The 21,245-nt window shown below is 41.5% G+C and overlaps 1 protein-coding gene across 6 annotated transcripts in view; it reads left to right on the plus strand.

Moving 5' to 3' along the window:
* Positions 1-21,245, plus strand: part of ralgps2 (Ral GEF with PH domain and SH3 binding motif 2) — a 567,568-nt gene that overhangs the window by 139,010 nt on the left and 407,313 nt on the right. The window lies entirely within an intron of this gene.

The raw sequence follows: 21,245 nt of genomic DNA on the forward strand, positions 1-21,245 counted from the left end.
TCACTGGCCCACTCATGCACTGGCCGCTTCGCTTGAGCTATCCCTCTATTTATCTGTTTTAGCTTTTCAAAATGTTTGGTCCCCTGACTTCGACTGCCCAATCAGCTGCTTTCTGCTGAGTCTGAGCTATTCAAATCTTGATTGACTTGATTGCACAGACCAACTGCCAAAACTGCCAGAATCTCCCCATCTAAGTAATAATCTGCCCAATTATTTCTTCTTCCAAAATGTACAACCGTATATTTCTCAACATTGTATCTTATCTGCCATTTCTTTGCCCACTCTCCTAAACTGACCAAGTCTCTCTGCAACCTTACCGTTTCTTCAGCTCTTCCTGCTCCTCTGCAAACTTAGCCACAAAACCATTTAATCCATAATCTAAATTATTGATATACATTGCAAAAAGAAGTGGCCCCAATACGGACCCCTGTGGAACACCACCAGTAACTGACAACAAATCAGAATAAGATCCCTTTATTCCCACCCTTGGCTTTCTGCCTATCAGCCAATGCTCCACCCATTCCTATTTTTGGAATTTATTTTTTATTGAATTTCACCATCAAACAAACATTTCCATAAGATGTATTTCAGATACTGTACATATATATCATATTTGTCGCAAAACTCCACATAATATTTATCTGAGGTATACACTTATAGAAAGGAGAGGAAAGAAAGAACAATCGAAAGAAGAAAACTACGTACAGAGTATGGAGTGATCTTTTTTTTTTACAACATATTCATTGACTTGTGAGAATAAAATCAGGCCTATGAGGTGTTAGATTAGATTATGAGAACACTCAGTCCTCTTTTATTGTCATTTAGAAATGCATACATACATTAAGAAATGATATAATGTTTCTTCGAAGTGATATCACAGAAAACAGGACAGGCCAAAGACTAACACTGACAGAACCACATAATTATAACATATAGTTACAGCAGTGCAAAGCAATACCATAACTTGATGAAGAACAGACCATGGGCACCATAAAAAAAAAAGGCTCAAAGTCCCGAATCGATCGACTCCTGAGTCCCTGATAGCAGGCGGCAAAACGGAGAAACTCCCTGGCATAAACCTCCAGGCACCGTCAACTTGCCGATACCTTGGAAGCAGCCGACACTGAGTCTACCCGTCCGAAAACTTCAAGCTTCCGACCAGCCTCTCCGATACAGCCTCCCAAGTGCCATCCTCTGCTGAGCATCTTCGACTTCTCCCCGGCTGCTGAAACACGCAAAGCCTAGGATTTCAGGGCCTTCAGCTCCGGAGATTCCGGTTTCCAAACAATAGCAGCAACAGCGAAGTGGGCATTTCAGAAGTTTTCCAGATGTTCCTCTGTGCTCTCACATCTGTCTCCATCAAATCAGAATTGTGCATGGTCCCCTACTTGACAGATAACAGATATCATCACCAAAGTGCGGCGTGCGCTGCCATCGCGCCGCCATCTTCTCCCCCCTCCCGGGAGGTGTAAATTTACTACCGTTATGTAGTTAAACCATTTTTTCCAGTATGAATAAAATTGTTCCAACTTACCTATGTTTCTATGTCTATGATTAACAGATGCTATTATCTTCTCCATTTTGTAAACGTCCATTGTAATTTCCATTCATACATTTAAAGTTGGGCTCTCCTGTGATAACCATTTCCTGGTAAGGGTCTTTTTACCAGCCACCAGCAGTACATTCATTAAATATTTATCTCTTTTCAACCATTCATGAGGTATATTCCCAAAATATATGGTCTTACTCTCGAAGGGTAGTTCACATTTAAAGATGTCTTGTAGGGCATTATGTATCCCGCTCCAATAGTCTTTGATAATGGGGCATTCCCAGGAAATATGATAACGGTTTGCATTTTGATTTCCACAATTTCTCCAGCAAACAGGGGAGTTACTATCATAATGGGATTTCTGAGAGGGTGTAATAAAATATCTTATCAAGTTTTTCCACCTGAACTCCCTCCATTTCTGTGAACTGGTATACTTACATTGATACCTCCATATTATTGTCCAGTCTTCCTCAGATATTATTATCCCTCCTTCCTTCTCCCATTTTGTTTTAATGTATGAAGTCGAATGTGTATTAAGATTTGACAAACCCTTGAAATGATTTTACTACCGTTGTCTGAATTATATTCTTTTCTAAATAGCTCTATCAGACATGTACTTGCCTTGGTTACATTTTTAACCGTCCTATTAACATACTGTCGCATCTGTAAATACCAGTAAAAGTCTTGTTTTTCTAATAAGTGTTTCTCTTTGAGCATTTCAAAACTGAACAGTGTTCCTTCTTTCACTATATTGCAAATATAATTATTCCTTTAGCTATCCAGTCCTTAAATCTAACATCCAGTTTATTCGATGTAAATTCCGAGTCATATGCGCGCCATTTAAGGATTGCAATGTCTCTCTTTAGTTTATTTTCTTTTATAATAGTTTTCCATATTTTAAGAGTCTACTTCACCCACGTGTTGTCAATATTATTTATGTAACTCTGTAGGTTATCAGCCAAAATTGCCTGAATGGGGATGGAAAGTATCCTCTCCTCAATGTTTTTCCATTGAGCGTCATATGATGGGTTGCACCAGCATATCACAGCTCTCAACTGTGCTGAAAAATAATAATCTCTAAGAGAAGGTAGGCCCCATCCCCCCTTTTCTTTGGCTAATTGCAAAGTTTTGAGATGAACCCTAGGCCTTTTACCTTGCTATATATATCTTGATAGCATCTTGTTCCATTCATTGAATTGATTTTGGTCAATCTCTGTTGATAGGGTCTGAAAGAGATATGGTAGTCTGGGCAGTATATCCATTTTAATAGATTCAATCCTTGAACTGAGACCAAGGAAAGGAATTAGGTTCCACCTTGTTATATCTTCCATAATTTTTTTATATATAGGCTGATAATTGCATTCTGATAATTTTGCCGAATCTTTTGGCACAATGATGCCCAAATACTTGACGGACTCTGTTTGCCATGCCGAAGGATATCGACTTTCAATATCTCTTGGTGGGCTATAGTTATATGATAGTAGTTGGGTTTTATCTATGTTGATCTTGTATCCTGATAATTGGCCATATTATTCAAAGGATTGCATCAATTTAGGTAAAGAATATGTTGTTTGCCCTAAATAGATCAAAATGTCATCCGCGTAACAGGCCAATTTATGCTCTGACTCTTTATTCATAGAGTTATATTCATAGAAAATAGGTGCAGGAGTAGGCCATTTGGCCCTTCGAGCCTGCACCGCCATTTATTATGATCATGGCTGATCATCCAACTCAGAACCCCGCCTCAGCCTTCCCTCCATACCCCCTGATCCCCGTAGCCACAAGGGCCATATCTAACTCCCTCTTAAATATAGCCAATGAACTGGCCTCAACTGTTTCCTGTGGCAGAGAATTCCACAGATTCACCACTCTCTGAGTGAAGAAGTTTTTCCAAAAATAATAATTAATAGTAATTCCCCTGATATCTTCGTTTTGTCTGATGTAATGAGCTAATGGTTCCAGATATAATGCGAAGAGTAGTGGTGACCATGCACAACCCTGTCTCATGCCCCTTTCTAGGATAAAACTATTAGATAAATATCCATTGATTTTAATCCTGGCAGTAGTGCCTGTATAGTTTAGTAATTGTGTCATGTAGACCAAATCTATGTAAAACTCTATAAAGAAAATGCCAATTAACCGAATCAAATGCCTTTTCAGCGTCCACGCTTATCACTATTGCTTCAATTTCATTTTTTAAATATGGTCCATAATGTGAAGTGTCCTTCGTATATTGTCTTGCGTTTGGCGTTGTTATATGAAACCTTCTGATCATTATGTATCAGTGTAGGTAGAAACTCTTCTAATTGTTTTGGCCATGATGGAGGTAAATATTCTATAATCCATATTAAAAACAGATATTGGTCTAAATGACCCATATTCCATTTTATCCTTGCCTCCTTTCGGTACAGCTGAGATTATCACCTCCTTCCAGCTGGGTGGCATTTGCGCCTTTCTTAGGGTCCAGTTCAGTGTGGGGAGTAAAATAGGAATTAACTCACTTCTAAACTCTCTATACCACTCTGCTGTATATCCATCTGATCCTGGTGACTTGCTGAATTTAAGCCTACTAATTGCAGTTTTCAGTTCAGCTTCAGTTATGTCAGCAGTCATTGTTCTATTTTGTTCTTTGCTTAAAGTGGGTAACTCTAAAGAATTCAGGGAGGTGTCAATTTGGGTTAGGTTTGGAACTTTGGAATATAGAGTTTTGTAAAACATTTCAAAAGCTTCATGAATTTCACCTAGCTTATTTTTTATCACTTTTGTTCTTGGATCCCTAATTCTATGAATTGTATTTTCTGCTATCTTTTTTTTTCAGTTTCCACCCAGTAGTTTCATAGATTTAGATCCACTTTCATAGTGTCTCTGTTTCAGAAATATTAAATTTTTTCTAATTTCTTGTGTAGCCAAACTATTAATTTCATTCCTAATTTTTTTAGTTTCCTCCAGTGTATCCTGTGCCAAACTCAATTTGTGTTTTTTTTTCTAGTTCCTTCAGCTTATTTCGTAATTCCTCTAATGTTTTATTCCTTTTTTCTTATATGAAGATATCGCTATAATTTTCCCTCTTAAGACAGCCTTCAGAGTATCCCATAGAATGGGAGGTGAAACCTCTCCATTGTTATTGAATTCTAAGTAAAGACCAATTTCTTTTTTAATTTGTTCCTTAAAATAGGGATCATTGAGTAGACTTGCATTTAGTTTCCAAATAGTATTCTTTGGTTGTAGGTCAAAATCAACAGATAAATATATAGGTGCATGGTCACTTACATCTATTGTCCCAATTCCACAGGTGACTATTTTGTCTCTATCTTTTCCAAATGTTATGAAATAGTCTATTCTTGTATATACGGAATGGGGGGCAGAATAATGAGTGTAATTCCTTCTGTCGGGGAAAAGATTCCTCCATATATCAATTAGACCAACATCCTCAAAAAGAGTGTTAACTCTTTGTTTCATAAGTTTTTCTATTGGAAGAGTCTAACTTTGGTTGTAATTGTAAATTTAAGTCTCCCCCACATATCAAGAGATCTTCTGTTTCCGTTACCACAATATTATTAATTTTCTGGAAGAAACTAATATCACCTCCTGGGCAAACAACAGGAATTCTGCAGATGCTGGAAATTCAAGCAACACACATCAAAGTTGCTGGTGAACGCAGCAGGCCAGGCAGTATCTGTAGGAAGAGGTGCAGTCGACGTTTCAGGCCGAGACCCTTTGTCAGGACTACACCTCCTGGGGGTGTGTATGTACAGCTGTCCCCCGCTTTTTGAACGTTTGCTTTACGAAATCGCACTGTTACGAAAGACCTACATACCTACCTTCTGTTTTCGCTTTCAGAAGGTGTTTTCACTGTTACGAAAAAAAAGCAGCGCGCGGGGAAAATCAGCACGCGATAAAAGACAGTGTGCACCGCGAGCAGCCGTTCTCCCCCGGATTCGGAACTGTATTCTCGCCGGCATTGCTTAAACACGTGCCTGTGAGCAGCCATTAGCAAGATGAGTTCTAAGGTATCGGAAAAGCCTAAAAGAACTCGTAAGGGTGTTACACTTAGCGTAAAACTAGACATAATTAAGCGTTTCGATCGTGGTGAACGAAGTAAGGACAAAGTGAGTTTGGCTTGTGGAAGTTGACAAAGATGATGTTGAAGAGGTTTTGGCATCCCATGACGATAAAGTACGACTTTAATTTTGAAGGGGTACGTAGGTTTAGGGGATATTTGCAGGATGGTTTGAGTCCTTATAAAGAACTGTATGATAGAAAAATGCGCGAGGCTCAGCAGACAAGCAAGCCTTCCGCATCAGCCACAGCAGATGACGAACCTCGACCTTCGACATCGAGGCGGGCAGTCATAGGAGAAGATGAGCTGCCTGCTCTAATGGAAACAGACGACGAGATGACACCCCAGTGTCCCACCACCCAGCGATTCACAGAGAATGCAGCGGTAGCCGGGAGGCACACAGCACATCTTTAAGAAAAAAGCCAAAATAAACATGCTAATTAATTAGGTGCCGCCCGACACGTAATTAATTAGCATGTTTATTTCGGCTTTTTTCTTAAAGATGTGCTGTGTGCCTCCCGGCTACCGCTGGACCTCTGCATGCTTCGCGGTTCGGTATCTGTCGGTGGCCTGGACGGTGGGGGCCACTGCACCACCCAACCTGTGAGGACTCAGCCTAACACACCATCATCAATGTGCTCAGCGCTGAACCAATTCCGGTAAGTGATACTACACTGTATATACATTATTTCTACTTTATATCGGCTGTGTATTTTTACGTGTTATTTGGTTTGATTTGGCAGTTTCATAGCTTAAAGGTTACTGGAGAGCGCTTGCGCCGTGTTTTTGCCAACAGCGCTTGCGTGAGATTTTCTGCCGACGGCGCTTGTGCGAGATTTTCGCTACAGAGAACAGTTCAGTAATGATTGTGGAAAAGTATTTCTACTTTATATAGGCTGTATATTTATCATATCATTCCTGGTTTTACTATATGTTACTGTTATTTTAGGTTTTATGTGTTATCTGGGATGATTTGGTAGGTTATTTTTGGGTCTGTGAACGCTCACAAATTTTTCCCATATAAATAAATGGTAATTGCTTCTTCGCTTTACGATGTTTCGGCTTACGAACTGTCTCATAGGAACGCTGTACCTTGGATGGCAGGGGAAACCTGTATTCAATAAAGTAACTGGATTTCCATCTATATTCTCCCTTACCACAATATATCTGCCCTCCTTATCTCCCATTTCGAATACTTTTTCAAAATTTAGCTTGCTTGTGATGCGAATAGCAACTCCTCTCCTATGTCCTGATTTATATGAGGAGAAAAACAAATTAGTGAGTTTCCTATAAATACACTACATGGGCTTGTTTACATTTTTGATAGAATTTTACTGCGCTTGACTGGATTCAACAGCCCATTGACATTAAAAGAAATGAATTTTACTTTGTCCTTAGCCATGTGTATTTATCTGTTAGTATATCATTGAAATTTGCAGAATATAATTTAATTGATCTACTCCCTGAACAAATAAGAGCCAAGAAACGTGAATAATAATAAAAAAAGGTAAGGAAGGTGTGATTCCAAGGCTGGGGTCTCTAGATGACCCTGGGTTGAGCTAGAAGAAACGTCTAGCCGTGGGGGATAGCTCCTCCTACCTGTGAGTTGAGGGCCCCCACTGCAGTACCTACAAAAGTAAGTAAAAAAAATATATGTCCATTACACAGAAATGATTTCCCTGTGTATTCCTCCCTTGTATATATTCTCATTTAGGTGAGCAAAAAAGAATGAATGAATAAATTTTTAAGAAATTGAGTAATACAAAATCCACATTATAATACGTATTTCTAGATATAGGTATATCACCGTTTATTTTTGCTTCCGTTTAGTTTCTCAGCACTTTTAAGGTTAGCCAAACCTTATGGCTGTTCTGGACGAGGTGAGGGCTGTCCTTGGAGAACTCACAGTCTCTTCCTAATATCCTTCTCTTGTCCTGTTCCCGTCCCCTGCTTTCTTGGTTCTCTTACTATTTCCCAAGCAGATCGGGATAACTGCTCAGCCAGGCTTTCCCTTGGTTTGACCACACTAATGGGCAGGCCTCTGTTGTTCATGTCTGCTTCGCCTCTTCCACCGTCTGATATAGCTGTGTCCCTTCTTGGTAAAATACCCTCAGTTTAGCAGGGTACGGGGTTTGTAATTTAATCTTTTCTTGCTTGAATATTCGTTTTGCTTCGAAATATTCCTTCCGTTTCTGTAGGACTGCCGGGGGGTAATCATGATTGAAGTATACTGACTTCCCATTCCAAAACACCCTCTTCTTATCCCAGGCCCTTTGTAGAATCTCCGCCTTGCTCTTGAATCGAAGGAATTTAAGTACAATTGAGCGCGGTTTACTTTGTCTGTCTCTGGGAGGCCGTGGGATGAGCGAACGATGCGCCCTCTCAATTTCGGTCTCCATAGTCGGGGGAATCTCCAGCGCTTCCCGCAGCAGCTTTTCTACAAAGTCTATCATCGACAACCCCTCCGCTTCTTCGGGAACATTATAAATCCTGATATTTTTTCCGTCGCGATCTTCCCTCCTGGTCAAGCAATTTACTTTCCTGTTGACTTAATATTTTTATCATCTTACTTAGGATCTGTTCCACGTTTTGCATGCAATCTTCCACCTTTTCAATTCAAGTCTCTGCCACCGCTATTTTCTGATTGACAATGGTGAGCTCTGACCTTATATCACTGAGTTGCTGCATTATATCTTTTTGGACTTCCCTTATCTCTTCCAGAATCTTTATCATATTTGCCGCTTCACTTGCATGAGGCCCAGCATCAGCCTCGCCGCCACGCACACGTGCAGGAGAGCCGCTCGTTGTACCTCTCTCTTCCATAGGCTCTGTAGTGGTGCTTTTTTTTTGTCTCCATTCTTTTTCCCCATTCTTGCCCCCCCCCTTATCAATTCAGATATTTTTGAAAGATCTTATATTTGAAGGATTAACGGGGCAAAATATGCGTTTTTCCGGAGGAGCTGTTGAGTTAAGTGGCCATTCTGGACGATGATGTCACCGGAACCCCTCCACCCATTCCAATATCTTTCCTGTAATTCCATGGGCTCTCATCTTACTAAGCAGCCTCTTATGCGGCATCTTATTGAAGGCCTTTTGAAAATCCAAACACACCACATCCACAGCCTCTCCCTTATCGATCTTATTTGAGATTACCTCAAAAAATTCCAATAGGTTGGCGAGGCAGGATCTTCCCTTCATGAAACCATGCTGGCTTGGGCCTATCTTGTCATGCACCTCGAGGTATTTCATAACCTCGTCCTTGTGGATCGACTCCCAATGGCTTTCCAGCTACCAATGTCAGACTAATAGGTCCGTAATTTTCTTTTTGCTGCCTTCCTCCTTTCTTAAACAGCCGAACTACATTTGCGACCTTCCAGTCCTCCAGAACCATGCCAGAATCTATTGATTTCTGGAAGATCATTTCCAATGCCTCCAGAATCTCCAAAGCCACCTCCTTTAGAACCTGTGGGTGCACCTCATCTAGTCCGGGAGACTTATCTATTCTTAGTCCATTTAGCTTCCCAAGCAATTTCTCTCTAGTAATCTTGACTGTACCTAATTCTATTCGCTGAGACCTCTGGCTATCAGGTAATGTCTTTCACTGTGAAGACTGATGCAAAGTACTCATTTAGTTCCTCTACCATCTTTTGTTACCCATTATAATTTCTCCAGCATCATTTTCAATCGGTTCTGTATCTACCCGTGTCACTCTTTTACTCTTCATATATTTAAAAAAAACTTAGTATCTTTTTTAATGTTAATTGCCAACTTCCTTTCCTAATTAATCTTTTCTTTCCTAATGACTTCCTTAGTTTCCTTCTGTAAGTTTTTAAAAGTCGTCCAGTCCTCAGTTTTCCCACTAATTTTTACTTCCTTGTACGCCGCCTCTTTTGCTTTTATTTTAGACTTAACCACTCTCATTAGCCACATTTTTGCCATTTCTCCATGCATGATTTTCTTTTTTCTTGGAATATATTTTTCCTGTACTTTCCTTATTTCTTGTAGGAATTTCATCCAATTCTGCTCTACCGTCCCTCCATCTAGCTTACTTTTCCAATCTACTTGGGCCAGTTCCTCTCTCTTACCTCTGTAATTTCTTTTGTTCCACTGAATATCGATACACCTGATACAAGCTTCTCCTTTTCAAATTTGAAACCGAACTCAATCATATTATGATCACTACTTCCAAGGGGTTCCATTACCTCCAGCTCCCTAATCGCCTCAGATTCATTGCACAGCACCCAATCCAAAACAGCCGATCCCCTGGTGGGCTTATGGTCAAGCTGCTCCAAAAAGCCATCCCGTAGGCATTCTACAAACTGCCTCTCCTGAGATCCAGTACCTTCCTGACTTTCCCAATCCACTTTCATATTAAAATTCCCCATAATTATCTTGACATTTTCCTTCTGACACGCCTTTTCTATTTCCAGCTGTAAGTTGTAGTCAGCTTCCCGGCTGTGGTTTGGAGGCCTGTATGTAACTGCTATTAGTGTCTTTTTACCCTTGCCATTTCTTAACTCGACCCATAAGGATTCTACCTCTTCTGATCCTATGTCCCTTCTTTCTACTGACTTGATATTGTTGCTTACCATCAGGGCCACACCACCCCCTTTACCTACCTTCCTATCTTTCCTGGACACTGTGTATCCTTGGACATTCAGCTCTCAATCACATCTATCGTTTAGCCATGACTCGGTGATGGCCACAATGTCATATCTTTTAACCTGTAGCTGTACAACAGGGTCATCCACTTTATTTCTAATGCTGCCTGCATTTAAGTACAGTAGATTTAGCTCAGTATCAGTTACCGATTTTGCTATATTTCTATCGCACAGCAAATTATCCTGTCTATTCATCTACCTGTTCTTCTTGCCATCTTTGCTGCACAGTATCTTTGACTTATTTCTATTTTACTCTTCCTCAACCCTAACACCCTGGTTTCCTTCCCCCTGCCAACTTAGTTTAAACCCTCCCTAACAGCTATATTAAACAATCCCGCCAGGATATTAGTACCCTTTGAGTTCAGGTGTAACCCATCGTTTTTGTATAAGTCATACCTCCCCCAAAATAGATCCCAATTTGAAGCCCTGCCCCTTGCACCAGTTACTTAGCCACACATCCATCTGCTTAATTCTGCTATTCTTACCTTCATTAGCACGTGGCTTAGGCAGTAATCCTGAGATTATTACTGTGGAGGTCTGGCTTTTCAATTTTCTTCTTAGCTCCCAGTAATCTTCCTTCAGGACCTCCTCTCTTTTTCTGTGTATGTCACTGGTACCAACATGTACCAAGACTTCTGGCTGCTTGCCCTCTCTCCTCAGAACACTCTGGACCCGATCTGAGACGTCCCGTACCCTGGCACCAGGGAGGCAACACACCATCCGGGTATCCTTGTCCGGCTCGCAGAATCTCTTGTCTGTTCCCCTCACTATGGAATCCCCTATAACTACGGCATTTCTCCTTGCTCTCTTGTTCACGACACTGAGCAGAGTGCCATCGCTGTGGTCTTCCTCTGTCAGGTCAACCTCTCCAACAGTATCTAAAATGATATATCGGTTTCTGAGGGGGACTGTCACAGAGAAGCTGTCCACTGTCTCTCTATAGGTATTATCAATCACCTCCTCACTTTCCCTAATTAGCTGAAGGTCATCAAGTTGCAGTTCCAGATCCCTAACACGGTCCTTAAGGAGCCTCGTCTCAATGCACCTGGTGCAGATGTAATCCTTGGGGAGGCTGGGAGTCTCCCAGGGTCCCCACATCTGGCATTCCAAGCACAACACTAATCCTAGATGCATACCTCTAATGCTACTGTTATTACTAAATAAATAAACTTGTAACTTACCCCTTTACTATGAGACTCAACAGTCGCAGGAAGCCTCTTCCCGTTTCCGCCTAAGCCGTATCACTTTGCACCCTCTTACTTCGCTGCCCACTGGATATGGCGGTGTTCTTTTTTAAGCCTTCTGCACTCTGAGGTCACATACCTGCGCAGGCCTGCCCTTACCTCACTGGGAGCAAGCTCGTCCTCAGCCTCTGCTCGCTGAAGCCTCTTGAGCCAAGATGAAGCCACACTGAGGTTGGAGGAACAACACCTTATATTCCGTCTGGGTAGCCTCTAACCTGATGGCACGAACATTGACTTCTCTAACTTCCATTAATGCCCCTCCTCCCCTTCTTACCCCATCCCTTATTTATTTACTATTTTTTATTTTTCCCCTTTCTTTCTCTCTCTTTTTTCTCCCTCTGTCCCTCTCATTATATGGTGCTCCCCTCCCCCTTTCTCTCTTCCCTAGACCTCCTGTCCCATGATCTTCTCCCTTCTCCAGCCTTGTATCCCTTTTGCCAATCAACTTTCCAGCTCATCCCTCCCCCTCCTGTCTTCTCCTATCATTTTGGATATCCCCCTCCCCCTCCCACTTTCAAATCTCTTACTATCTCTTCTTTCAGTTAGTCCTGACAAAGGGTCTCAGCCTGAAACGTCGATTGTACCTCTTCCTATAGATGCCGCCTGGCCTGCCGCGTTCCACCAGCATTTTGTGTGTGATGCTTAGAGTGGGAATTGGTTAGTGAAATAAAGTGGCAGAGAACAGGAAACTTGAGGTCAACTGAATGAACTGTGCAGGAAGGCATGCCAGTAGATGTGCTTAAGACCTATTCTAAGAGTTGATTTAGTTAGTTGCTGTTCATATTAGATTGCCTCTGGTTGTGAAACTAAGAGGTTGCCTTGAGTTTTAATTTCCATTTACTCTTGCTCCTGTTGTGGCCTTGGGTGGGCTGAGTCTTGTAGTCCTGTTCTGGTTAATGAAGCTGCATAGTTATAATGTGACAATTTAATAAAGTTGTCTGTCTGATTTTGATGCAAGATAAGTAAATTGCAGTATGAATGCCAAATCTGGTTACACTGTGTTGCAGTTTTTATTAAATAAGGACTAATAGAGCTATTTTACACGAATGGAGTATGCACCTTCTCATGTCAATTAGTTGTTTCTGTTTGGTAAATTTGTACAATTAATAATGCCACCATAAACTAAGTCACTCTTGTCAATGAAGCGATATGTTTTTCTTATATTATGCCTGATCAAGAATTTGTGAAACTTAGATTTGAAGTTCAGATTTTACAATGCTTGTAAAATATTTGGATGAATTTCAGGAGGACTCCTTAACTTAGAGTTGAATGATTTAGTGTTGGAAACTATACAGCTGTACATGAAGCTGAAATAATTTGCAAATGATAATTTAATTCTCCTTCTTATGCATAGGGGTTAATTTATATTAGTTAGCATTTACTTGAAAGAATCAAACAATTTTTATATATTTGTAAAACATTCTGGCGAGAATATGTTCAAATTGCAAGCAATATTAAATGTTGGTTATGTATTTCATTAGGTAAAAAGGGGGTTTGCAGATTGTAATAACAACAAATGTCTGTTTATTTTGAATCTAGTGTTTTTATATTAGGTTCTTGAGTCTTGTTCAAGCACTAAGTTTTAAAAAAATTATTTCATTCAATTGTCTACTTTTGAAATCAATGGATGCCCTATGTGCTTCCTCCAAACAATTCTCTTTATTTCATGCACTTATTTCGTCCCCATCTTAAGCACAGGTAAAAACAATGGGAATTGTGATTTTGAGAGTTGTTTTTCTAACAGAAATGCATCATGTGGCTGTCCCTACATGTACTTAGCTTCGTAACTTATTTTAGCACAAGGTAGCTTTTTTGTTTTAAACTAATTTTATTTGGTGATTGCACACATATTTCTACCAATTCCACCTGATTTGTATGCTAATGATTAAGTAGTCAAGATACTGCAATTACATAATCTGTGCAAAACAGTAACACACATCTCTGGCTTTATCAGAATAAAAAGTACAATATGGTGGAAATCAGCAACTGTAGTGAGAAATGGAATTACTATTTCAAGTCAGTTAATTACCATTGGAACTGAGAACTTAAAATGTTGTGCAAGTTTACTGGTAGCTTCAGAGGACATATATTTCAAATATGGAGGTAAATGCAGACTTCTAATGCATTCTAATTTTACTTGCACTTGAGTTTTTTTTCGATTATGAAGACACGCAGTCCTCTTTTATTGTCATTTACTAATGCATGCATTAAGAAATGATACAATATTTCCTCCGGTGTGATATCACAAAACACAGGACAGACCAAGACTGAAAAAACGAACAAAACCACATATAATTACAACAGTACAACAATACCATAACTTGATGAAGAAGTCCATGAGCACAGTAAAAAGTTCAAAGTTTCTCAAATGTCCCACATCTCACGCAGACGGGAGAAGGAAGAAAAACTCTCCCTGCCATGCCCGACCACAGTCCGACTCTGAGTCATCCGAAAACTTCAAGCCTCCGATCAGCTCTCCGACACGGAGTACTGAGCGCCATCTCTCTCCGAACGATTCGACCTCAATCTTGGTCGCTAATAGCAGGCAAAGTCGGGGATTTTGAGGCCTTCCCTCCGGAAGATTCCTGACTGCGCAGTAACAACAGCAGCGAACTGGTGTTTCAGAAAGTTTTCCAGATGTTCCTCTGTGCTTTCACGTCTGTCTCCATCAAATCAGAATTGTCCACGGCCCCTATTTAACGGATATGATATCATTTTTCACTGGAGGGCTGCGCATGCGCGGTGCGCTTCTCTCCTCCCGTAAGTTTTACATTTAACCTTGTCCAAAAAAAATTCCATTTTTAGCATTGTTAGAAATATATGGATGAAAAATAATATTTTCAGAAAACTCATTTTGCAGTTGCTGGAAATCCAGAGCAACACGCACAGAATGCTGGAGGAGCAGGTCACGCAGCATCTAAGGAAATGAATAAGAAGTCAATGTTTCGGGATGAGACCCTTCATCGGGACTGGAAAGGAAAGGGAAAGAAGCAATAATAAGAAGGTGGGGGAGGGGAAGGAGTACAGGCTGGAAATTGATAGTTAAAGCCAGGTGGGTGGGAGAAGATGGATGAAGTATGAAGCTGGGAGGTGATAGGTAGGAAAGGTAAATGGCTGGAGAAGAATAAATCTGATAGGAGGAGTGTGAGAACCATGGGAGAAAGGGAAGAAGGAGGGGTACCAGGGGAGGTAATAGGCAGGTGAAGAGAAGAAGTAGGAGGGGAGCCAGATTGTGGAATTGAAGGGGGAAGGAGGAAAATTACTGGAAGTTGGAGATAGTGATATTCATGTCATCAGGTTGGAGGCTATGCAGTTGGGAAATGAGGTGTAGCTCCTCCAACCTGAGAGTGGCCTCATTGTGGCAGTAGAGGAGGCCATGGACTGGCATGTGGAATGGGGATTAGAATTAACATAATTGGCCACCAGGAAATCCTGCTCTTTGTGGATGGAAAGAAGATGCTCAGCAAAGTGTTCCCCAGTCTATGTCCGGTCTCACCGATGTCGAAGACGCTGCAGTGGGAGTAGCAGATACAAATAATAACCTCAACAGGTTCATAGATAAAGTGTTGCCTCACCAGAAAAAACTGTTTGGGGCCTTAAATAGAGGTGAGGGTGGAGATGAATGGGCAGGTGTAGTACTTCTTCCACTTGCAGGGATAAGAGTCAGGAGGAATGAACGGACAAAAGAATCACAAGAGGGAGCATTACCTGCAGAGAGTAAGGTGGGGGGAGGTAAAGATGTGTTTGGTGATAGGGTCCTATTGAAGGAGTCACAAGTTGTGGAGAATGATGTGCTGGATGCGGAGGCTCATGGGGTGGTAGGTGAGGGCAAGAGGAGCTCTATGCTGTTGAGGTGAGGAAATGGAGGAGATGTGGTTGAGGACAATGTTAATGGTGAAGGAAGGGAAACCCTGTTTTTTGAAGAAGGAAGGCAACTCTTTGTTCTGGAAAGGAAATCCTCATCCTAAGAATGGATGTGACAGGAACGAAGGAGCTGAGGAAAAAGGAAGGGCATTTTTACAGGAGATGTTAGGAAGGAGTACAGTCAAGAGACCCATGGGAGTTGGTAGGTTTATATAAGATTTTGGTGGACATTTTGTCTCCAGAGATGGAGACAGAGAGATGAGGAGAGAGGTGTCAGAAATGGACCAAGTGGCATTAAGAGCAGAGTGGAAGTTGGAGGCAAAGTTGATGAAATTGATGAGCTCAGAATCAAGTAGCATCAATACAGTCATCAGTGTGCCCATGGCTACACCTTTGAGATTGGAGAAAGTGGGAGGAGCCAAAAAAGAAATTGTTGAGTATGAAGACCAGTTCCATCAGATGAAACTTTCAGAAATTCCCAGCTTCCCTTATCTCATCTGAATCTGAATCAGAATCGGCACTTTCCTCCTTCCTTCCTCGACGACTCCTGCATCTCTTACTTTCTTCCTTCCCTCTTCCAGTTTTTCCTTTGCCCCTCATATCCCTAGTCTGTAGGCAAATAGTTCCCTGTAAAGTAATTTCCTAGCCAGTGAATATTTATGTTGTGTTGCTGTCTATTTCTAGTTTTTAGTAATGAGAGTTGGCACGATATATCTGATTATATCAATATACAATTGTGTTCTCTTTATGAAGCAGAAGGCTTTACTTTTTTCACTGACTTTGTCAACAGCATTCACTGAGTATACTTGAATAAAAGGATTCAATTAAATGACAGGCATCTTAACAAATACCAAGGTGTCAATGCATTACCCCTTGCAATGTAAGATCGCTTCCCTTCTGATTGGATTGCATTTTACAACGGTTTGGTACAGTTCCAAGTCTCAGTTGGTGCAGCCTGAGGTTGCATTAACTGCTTACCTTCTCTTTTATTATTTTTGGATACTCTATTGCAACCTGAGTTCCAGAGCACCTTTAAGCAATATTCTGGTAAATATTTTCCATATGATTCATGATTAACTTGAATGTTACTTAGACCACAGTAACTAATTGAAACAATTCTAAAATATTTTGCACATCATAATATCTGAAATTCATTTATTTTCATATAAAATGGAACAAGTAACATCACCAAAACCATGAATTAGAATATAGAACAGCAATCTTACACATTGTAGTCCAATCATAAGCAGGAGAAAATCTTCAGATGCTGAAAATCCACGTGACACACACTAAATGCTGGCAGACCCCAGCAGGCTGGGCAGCATCTATGGAAAAGAGTAAACCGTCAATGTTTTGGGTCGAGAGTCTTCATCAGGACCCGAGAGAAAAAATTAGAAGGTTGGGGAGGGGAGGAATAAATATAAGGTAGCAAGTGATGGGTAAGACCAGGGTTGGGGGGGGACAGGAGAAGGAAGGGTGAAGTAAAGAGTTGGGAAATCAATTGGTGAAAGAGATAAAAGGCTGGAGAAGGGAGAACCTGATGGGAGAGGACAAAAGACCATGGAAGAAAGTGAAGAAGGAGGAACACCAGGGGGAGGTGATAGGCTTGTGAGGAGATAAGGTGAGAGAGGGAACTTGGAATGAGGAATGGTGAAGGAAGTGGGGGGGGGGGACATTAACGGAAGTTCGAGAAATCGATGTTCATGTCATTGGGTTGGAGGCTACACAGAAGGAATATAAGGTATTGCTCCTCCAACCAGAGTGTGGCCTCGTTGTGGCAGTACAGGAGGCCAAGGATTGACATGCCGGAATGGGAAGTGGAATTAAAATAAGTGGCAACTGGCATGTCCCACTTTTTTTTGGTGGACCACGGAGGATAGGTGCTCAGTGAAGCAGCCTTCTAGTGTACATCGTGTCTCACTGATATACAGGAGGCTGCACCAGATGCACTAGATCCCAACAGACTCTCAGGTGTTGCCTTACCTGGAAGGACTGTTTGGGGTCCTAAATGATATTGAGGGAGGAGGTATAGGGGCAGGTGTTGCACTTGTTCTGCATGCAAGGATAAGTGTGAGGAGGGAGATCAGTGGGGAGGGACTAATGGACAAAAGAGTCATGTAGGGAGCGATCCCTGTGGAAAGATGGGGGGGGGGGAGCCCCACCAGCCTCTGCGTCCAGCACATAATTATCTGTAACTTCTGCCGCCTCTGATGGGATCTCACCACCCAGCACATTTTCCTCCACCCTCCCCCCTCCCCACCCACTGTCTGATTTCCTAATGTCCCTGGGTAGATTTTCTTTTTTCTTTTTTTTGGCGTGTGCCTGCGTGCGTGCGAGTCTGTGCGTCTGCGTCTGCATGTGCGTCTGCGTGCGTCCGTGATGATGGATTTTTCATGGCTTTTTACAAGGTGCAGAGCAAGAGAGAGACTGGCGCGCCACTCGTTACACAGACATTTTCGCGGTATTTTCCCTTTGTTTTACGAAGTTGAGTTGCGGTCTCGACACTCAACCTGGCATGGATGTAAAGCGTACTTGGGGGCGGACCCGACTGGTTTTGAACGCGGGAACCTCTGCTCCCGGGTCTGGTGCCGATGTTGTTGCGCTACCAGCCGGCCCACTGGGTAGATTTTCAAGAAAAAAATAATTTTCACAAAAATATATACTGTAGTTTTAAAAGTTAGGTAATAGTAACTAAACTTTTTTCAGTATACTTCATAAAAATATTTTCTTAATTTTTAAATGAGTTAAAAACTTGGAATGTGCAAGAATTTCACTATTTTGGGCTTGTACCCTACCCAGACTCTAAATTTGTCTTCAAAATAAAGTAATAATAAGTATTAAAATCATGAAACCTTTAGTGTATATTTTCTCACAAAAATGTTTAAAACATACCAAATTCATTTGGGTTATTGTACATTTTGTACAATTATTCTATTTGTATATTTTTTATAAAGAAGAATTGTAGCCCCCAACACTTCTGTTGTTACCAACACGCAACCCATTTTAGAAACTGATCAAGTTTTTTCAAACTACTGCTGATATGGTTGCCATAGAGTGGTGGGAGTGTGGAATGAGCTGCCAGATAAACTGGTAAATGCGGGCTCACTTTTAACATTTAAGAAAAACTTGGACAGGTACATCGATGAGAGGTGTATGGAGGGATATGGTCCAGGTGCAGGTCAGTGGGACTAGGCAGAAAAATGGTTCGGCACAGCCAGGAAGGGCCAAAAGGCCTGTTTCTGTGCTGTAATGTTCTATCGTTCTATAGCAATGAGAAGAGATGGGAGCATGTGGCTGTCATGGCAGGAGACTGACATTTTGATGTCCAGAAATGTGAGTAATTTAAGGATTTATACCTCCTGATCTGAGAGCATATTTATTACGTGTCATTACCAAACAAGTTACTATTTGGGTGTTTTAACTGAGAAATAAATAACTTCACTGAGACTTGGCCAACTTTTTCTTTAAAAAGTGAGAAATATCATTACCATTACATGTCCTTACCATCACAACTGGCGATGAATTTGTCAAGATGGCCCCAAAGTCATCAGCAGACTGATCAAAAAGTAGAGACACAATTAATGAAAACCCAGAGAAATATCAGCAGTATCTTGAAAGAGAGAGATGCAGAAAAAAGAAGGGAGACAAGAAAACTTAAGATCACATCATAATTACCAAAGCGTGAACAGAGATGAAGAGACAACAGTGGAGTTAAGCAAAGGGCTTCTAATAGGGAAAACAGGTAGTACAAAGTTTTATAGCAGAGAATACGTGGTGGCATCCGTTAGTCTCACGAGACCATGGATCTGCACATGGTAAGTTTTGCTTCAGTCGGTGTAGGTAGAGCAGCGTCTGTTGTAGCTGTAGAGGTCCACATGGGAGTGACAGTCTCGGCTGCAGCAACTGCACTTGAAGGCGCTGTCCTCCGGTGTTGTCTTGGTGCTGTTTTCCCGACGAATGCAGAGAATACCCCACCAGAATCTCCAGTAGGCCAACAACAAGATCAAAATGGCCTCCATCTACCTGAGGCCTCGCCTATGTACTCATGGAGACGATAAGAAAGTGCTTTAAAAGTATTGCTTTTTTGCAGAGTTGAGATTTCTGTGAATGTTTCATGAGTCTTATTGATTTTAAAAAAAGGTGTGTAGAAGGTTGAGTAAATGTTTTGTCAGTGATTTTAAGAAAGCGTTCTCTGTTATGGACAGTTGAAAAATAATGACCTCTATAATCTTTGAAATTTGAATTGCTGCTTATTACAGAGTTGGGACTGGTTAGGCAGATGTTTTGTAAACATTGTTTTATTTAAACAAGACTAGACAATGCCTAGTTTAGCTGGGCTGCCTATTTTATGCTTCATGTGGATGTTTTTAATGAAGTTCTCTAACCACCTGCCTTAAAAACTGTGACTTTTTATGGAATTTGGATGAATAGTGCAGACTGTAAGGATGTATTTTTATTTGTAAGTATTGTTTCTAGTTACATGAGGTTTAGGAAACAAGGATCAGATGGGTCTATTTAGGATTATAGGGTAGAAGGAAAGGAGCTTAAGAAGGGGCTGAGCAAAGCAAGAAAGGGGCATGAGAAGGCCTTGGCGAGTAGGGTAAGGGAAAACCCCAAGGCATTCTTCAATTATGTGAAGAACAAAAGGATGACAGGAGTGAAGGTAGGACCGATTAGAGATAAAGGTGGAAAATGTGCCTGGAGGCTGTGGAAGTGAGTGAGGTCCTCAATGAATACTTCTCTTCAGTATTCATCGATGAGAGGGAACTTGATGACGGTGAGGACAATATGAGTGAGGTTGATGTTATGGAGCATGTTGATATTAAGGAAGAGGAGGCGTTGGAGTTGTTAAAATACATTAGGATGGATAAGTCCCCGGGGCCTGACGGAATATTCCCCAGGCTGCTCCACGAGGCGAGGGAAGAGATTGCTGAGCCTCTGGCTAGGATCCTTATGTCCTCGTTGTCCACGGGAATGGTACTGGAGGACTGGAGGGAGGCGAATGTTGTCCCCTTGTTCAAAAAAGGTAGTAGGGACAGTCCGGGTAATGATAGACCAGCGAGCCTTACGTCTGTGGTGGCAAAGCTGTTGGAAAATATTCTTAAAGATAGGATCTATGGGCATTTAAGAATCATGGGCTGATCAGGGCCAGTAAGCATGGCTTTGTGAAGGGCAGATCGTGTCTAACAAGCCTGATAGAGTTCTTTGAGGAGGTGACCAGGCATATAGATGAGGGTAGTGCAGTGGATGTGATCTACATGGATTTTAGTAAGGCATTTGACAAGGTTCCGCACGGTAGGCTTATTCAGAAAGTCAGAAGTTTGGCCAGGTGGATTCAGAATTGGCTTGCCTGCAGAAAGCAGAGGGTCGTGGTAGGGAGAGTACATTCAGATTGGAGGATTGTGACTAGTGGTGTCCCACAAGGATCGGTTATGGGACCTCTACTTTTTGTGATTCTTATTAATGACCTGGATGTGGGGGTAGAAGGGTGGGTTGGCAAGTTTGCAGATGACATAAGGGTTGGTGGTGTTGTGGATAGAGTAGAAGATTGTCGAAGATTGCAGAGACATTGATAGGATGCAGAAGTGGGCTGAGAAGTGGCAGATGGAGCTCAACCTGGAGAAGTGTGAGGTGATACACTTTGGAAGGACAAACTCCAAGGCAGAGTACAAAGTAAATGGCAGGATACTTGGTAGTGTGGAGGAGCAGAGGGATCTTGGGGTACATGTCCACACATCCCTGAAAGTTGCCTCACAGGTGGATAAGGTAGTTAAGAAAGCTTATGGGGTGTTAGCTTTCATAAATCAAGGAATAGAGTTTAAGAGTCGGGAGGTAATGATGCAGCTCTATAAAACTCTGGTTAGGCC

This window comes from Mobula birostris, chromosome 12 (assembly GCF_030028105.1).
Source record: "Mobula birostris isolate sMobBir1 chromosome 12, sMobBir1.hap1, whole genome shotgun sequence".
Classification (NCBI taxonomy): Eukaryota; Metazoa; Chordata; class Chondrichthyes; order Myliobatiformes; family Myliobatidae; genus Mobula; species Mobula birostris.